Source organism: Otolemur garnettii, unplaced genomic scaffold (genome assembly GCF_000181295.1).
Source record: "Otolemur garnettii isolate 467f Iridium unplaced genomic scaffold, OtoGar3 scaffold00131, whole genome shotgun sequence".
NCBI lineage: Eukaryota > Metazoa > Chordata > Mammalia > Primates > Galagidae > Otolemur > Otolemur garnettii.
Window position 1 is genome coordinate 2,562,831 of NW_003852526.1, and position 5,649 is coordinate 2,568,479.

Consider the following 5,649-nt stretch of genomic DNA (forward strand, 5'->3'; position numbering starts at 1 on the left):
TGAGAAAATGACATGAAGGCTGTGTTGACCAGTTTGATGGAAATATTTCAGATTGCATGTGAAAACCCCACAATGTACCCCAGAAGTGCATTAATGTACATAGTTACCATTCAATAAAAAAAAAAAACACAAGGTTCTAAATACATTAAACTTTATATCCAAAAGTAAAATTTAGCCAATTGAATGAAATTCTATAAATTCCATTTTAACATAATCCTAATTAACTGTAGATTTTTAAGATTTTTACTTAACTCTTCTGTTTTTCTTCCTTCCATTAATATAGTGCTAAGTTCTACACTTAGTATTGACAAAGGATCAGCAAAACAAAGATGTTCTTTCCTTATGAATATCAGGATATCTTATACCACTATTTTATGGTTATTATCAGAGCTCAGAATTTTGATATGAAAAGATTGGATAATGGTGAGTTAAAAGAAAAATATAACTGATATCATTGTCAGTAAGGGTTTTTTTTTTTTCTTTTTTGGTTGTTCTGTTTTATTTAAAGCTATTCCAGTGAACGGAGAATGAAATGTATGCACAATACAGTCATTTGAAATAAATGCTTTCCTGAGCAGCATGGAGACCATTGAGGACCAGAAGCAGGCAGGAGGGTTGGGAAGAGTGGCTAGACTTCCTGAGGAACCTGCACATGTGATTCTTCCTGGAGCACTGGTCTTCTCTGAAGACCGGCAGTATCAAACATAAATCTCAGTGGTTTCCAAAGGCTTTTCAAACCTGGATATTCCATTCAATGCATCATAGAATCCTGGAACAGCTCATCTTTGTGATAGTGGCTACACAGCAATGGCCTTTCATGCTTAGTTATTTTTGGAGACTACTTAAGCTGAGTAAATAAAAAGACTTGCATAGCAGGCTTGAGAGTCCTTCAGCTGGAAGATGGGAGTTTTTGTGCAGTTCTTGAAGACAGTGAAAATAGCACGTGATTTGTGCTTCCTGTATTTGCTTGCTATATACTCAACATCTGGTCAGGCATAGATATGAAAAAAGCCATCAGCTACAGTAGAAGAAATATGTCCTATGAGAATGGGCTGACATGGGGAGCTGGACTGGAATCTCAGGGAGGATCTGCTTTTGGTGTCAATACATCCCCATTTATAATGGGCAAAGTAGAAGTTACATCAGTATAAGGAGGCAACAATATAGTAAGATCAAATAAACCTGTAGACTCCTGTTATTTATTTTCTGTAGGAGTAATTCTAAAGCTTTTGAAAATTTTCCAGTATAATAATTTTGAAAAAAGTAGAAATTACATCTTATCAACCTAAGATTGCCATTTGGGAGGATTTGCCAAGTAGCCAGTCATCTGGTCATTTTGCATGTGCACTTGGGGATCTGTGGCTTGTCACTAATGGAGGAAAGTGGACTTTGTTAAGTTCATCCCGCTCTGAATGAAAGCACATCAACTTCTGAATCACCTTCTAAATCACCTTCTAAATCGCCTTCTAAATCACCATCAAAGCGAAAAAACAAGGACCCTAAACAATGCTCAGGGAATGTGCGTTCTCTACCTGACTGGCTTACCTTGGGAGGGGGAAAGGATTTGTAGCAAAAGTTATGACCTAACATGCTCCTTTTTAAAAGAGAGAGAGAGAGTCTTACAACCATATCTCATACTGTTATCACTTGGGGATATGGTCTTGAGCCAGTAACCTTTGTAAGAAAATCTTTGTTGGGCAGTGCCTGTGGCTCAGTGGCAGGGCATTGGCCCCATATACTGAGGTTGGCGGGTTCAAAGCCGGCCCTGACCGAACTGCAACAAAAAAAAGCTGGGTGTTGTGGCAGGTGCCTGTAGTCCCAGCTACTTGGGAGGCTGAAGCAGGGGAATCGTCTAAGCCCTGGAGTTGGAGATTGCTCTGAGCTATGACACTACAGTACTCTACCCAGGGTGATAAAGTGAGACTCTGTCTCTACAGAAAAAAAAAAAAGAAAGAAAGAAAGAAAGAAAGAAAATCTTTGTTGAAGTTTGAACCATGACTCTGTTATGGTTCTTAACTGTTTATATTATATTCCTAAGAAGTTCTTTGAGGGAAATGAACTGTATGTAGGGGGGTTGTTTTTTTTTAAACACTCTTCAGTACAAATTGTATCTTATTTTTAAGTGGACACACTTAAAAGTTTATACTTCATACAGCATTGATAATCTTCAGGTGAACACTCAATGATCATTTAAAATCTTGGATTAACAAAAGGTGATATATGTATACTATGGAATACTGCTCAGCCATTAATAACTTAATGTCTTTTGAAACCATTTGGATGGAACTTCCAACCATTATCCTAAGTATTTAAAGAATTAAAAAAAAAAAACATGTAATCTCATTTTAATTGCAACTAACTAATGATCACACATGTGTGCAGAGAAAGTAAAACTCAGTGGAAATCAGGCTGGGGGGAAGGGGAATTAGGAATGGGTGAAAACTTACATATTGGGTACAATGAACAATATCTGAGTGACAGTCACACTTATATCCCTAACTCAAGCATCAAATCCTGACTCCATGTAACCAAAAAGCAATCCATGTAACCAAAAATATTTGTTCCACCATAATGCTTTGGGGCACAAAAGCAAAGCTTGACTGCTAATTATAGAACATTTGTTTTAATGAACTAAGTATCTGGGATTATTCTTGAAAACAGATGATCCAATTAATTTTTAAAGAAAAATGACATATTTAGTCTCATACTTAAGTAAAGTGTGTCAGTTAAACTTGTGTGGCCTATATAAATAAAATTAATAACTTCATAGTAAGAATAATCAGAGTTCCCTAATATGATAGTTTTTAAAAGGGAGACTGTTTTAAGAGCACTATTAAATAACTGAGGAAAAGATAACTGTACATTATTGTGAATGAGAAAGTTTTGTGCTTTTGTGCTGCATGAATCATTTATTTAAACATTGCTATGGTCAATACCAGTCAGGTTTGATTTTAATCTCAAATCCTTAGTTGCTTTTTAAAAATTTTTATTCTTTAAAGATCAAATGACAATAATTGTCTGAGTTCATCTCTTGATTCTCTCTTCTGTTCCATACATCTACCTCTCTATTTTTGTGCCAGTACCATGCTGTTTTGATCAGAGTTATGGTATAGTCCGAAGTCTGGTATCATGATTCCTCCTGATTTGTTTTTATTTCTGAGGAATGTCTTGGCTATTCGAGGTTTTTTCTGATTTCATATAAAACAAAGTACTATTTTTTCCAAACCTTTAAAGTATGACAGTGGTGCTTTAATAGGGATTGCATTAAATTTGTATATTTCTTTGAGTAGTATAGACATTTTAACAATGTTGATTCTTCCCATGAGTGTGGTATATTTTTCCATTTGTTAACATCTTCAGCTAAATATTTTCTCAGAGTTTCATAGTTCTCTTTATAGAGATCTTTGATAAGCCAGTCAAAAATGTTAATTGAGGGAAAGATTCTCTATTTAACAAGTGGTGCTGGGTGAATTGGCTGGTGACTTGGATCACACCTTTCACCATGAACAAAAATTGACTCTCACTGGATAAAAGATTTAAACTTAAGACATGACACTATAAAGAGACTTGTAGACAGTGCAGGGTAATAACTTGAAGAAACAAGGAGGAGCAACATACCCCGCTGCCCCAGGCAATTGAAGCAACACCAAAAATACATTGTTGGGATCTAATCAAACTACAAAGCTTCTGCACAGCTAAGACCACAGTAAGTAAAGCAAGTAGAAAGCCCTCAGAATGGGAGAAGATATTTTCAGGTTATGCTTCTGACAAAGGTTTGATAACCAGAATCCACAGAGAATTCAAACTTATTAATACGAAAAGAACAAGTGATCCCATTGCATTGTGGGCAAGAAAAGAAACTTGAACAGAAGATTCTCTGAAGAAGACAGGCACATGGGCTACAGACACATGAAAAAAATGCTCATCATTTTTAATCATCAGAGAAATGCAAATCAAAACCATTTTGAGATATCTAACTCCTATAAGAGGAGCCCACAAAACACAATCCCAAAACTACAGATGTTGGTGTGGATGTGGAGAAAAGGGAACACTTCTGCATTGCTGTGGGAATGCAAACTAATACATTCCTTTTGGAAAGAAATTTGGAGGACTCTTAGGGATCTAAAAGTAGACCTGCTGTTTGATCCTGTAATTCCTCTACTAGGTGTATATCCAAAGACAAAAAATCACTTCACAACAAAGATATTTGCACCATATTGTTTATTGCAGCTCAATTCATAATTGCTAAGTCATGGAAGCAACCCAAGTGCCCATTGACCCATGAATGAATTAATAAATTATGGTATATGTACACCATGGAATATTATGCAGCCTTAAAAAAGATGCAGACTTTACCTCTTTTGTGTTTACATGGATGGAGCTGGAACATATTCTTATTAATAAAATATCTCAAGAATTGAAGAAAAAGTATCCAATGTACTCAGTATTATTATGAACCAATTTATAATCACCCACACTTTCGTATGTAAGATAAAACACAACTATAGCCCAGGGAAGAGGAGGGGGAAGGGAGAGAAAGGGGATAGGGTGGGTGGAGGGAGGGTAAATGGTGGGACCACACCTATGGTGCATATTGCAAGGGTACATGTCAAATCTATTAAGTGTAGAATATAAATGTCTTAACACAATAATGAAGTGAGATGAAGGCTATGTTAATGAGTTGGATGTGTTAACCAGTTGGATGTAAGCATTCCAAATTGCATATAAAATCAGCACATTGTACCCCATAGATGCATTAATGTATACAATTATGATTTAATAAAAATTATGTATTTATTTGCTTTTGGGGGAATGATCTTCATTATCTAATATTTTTATTTTTCTGAGACACATGATATTGTAAATTATACCTATACTTTTATAACTGAATAATTTTTAGCCATTAGACTTTTTCTTTTTTTAGTTTATTGCCCCCAGTGTAAGTGATATCTACTCTAATTTTGAACTAATAAGTTTCTAATCCTTTCAAATTAAATAAGTAAAAATTTAAATACAAAAATAGAACCACTCAAGTAAATTCAGTACTGCAACTCTGTACACAGTCATTTATATGTTTATATTTTCAGGTAAGTGGAAGAACAATGTAACTATTTAGAGGATAAGAACCAGGGTTTTGTTTTTGTTCATTGTTTTGTTTGTTTTCTTAAGTGTATGAACCAGCTGATTATAAAGGAGATAGCACAAAAACTCTTCATTAGTAATCGATTTATCCATAAATCACATCCCTCACTTGCTCAGTAACACTCAAAGGTAGAGTCTAATACTAAAATGAAGAAGGAAATATCCTCACTAAAAGAGCTGAGCTTAAGTTAGTCTTGGTGATAATAAATGTTGAATTATTTGTTCCACAGCATGAGTATTAAAAAATTAAATCACTGGTATAAAATATTTAGGTATTATAATATTTTAAGGTTACTTTCATTTCTTTCATAAATTGGGGAAAAAATATTCTAAAATAACAATCCTTGCCAAGGGAAATCCTGTATACTTGGAGAAGTAATTTATTATTGGCATGCTTAGCTTTAAATCTGAATTTGCCAAAATCAACAAATTGTTTAAATTAGAAATAAAAGACATCATCTGAAAGTATGGGTAAAATAAGCTAAGTGTTCCCCACAGCCCTTTCAT

At 34.7% G+C, this 5,649-nt stretch overlaps 1 pseudogene; it reads left to right on the forward strand.

The window, feature by feature from the left end:
- Window positions 1-579: 579 nt before the first annotated feature.
- LOC100948343 lies at window positions 580-1,570 on the forward strand (annotated as a pseudogene).
- Window positions 1,571-5,649: the final 4,079 nt, after the last annotated feature.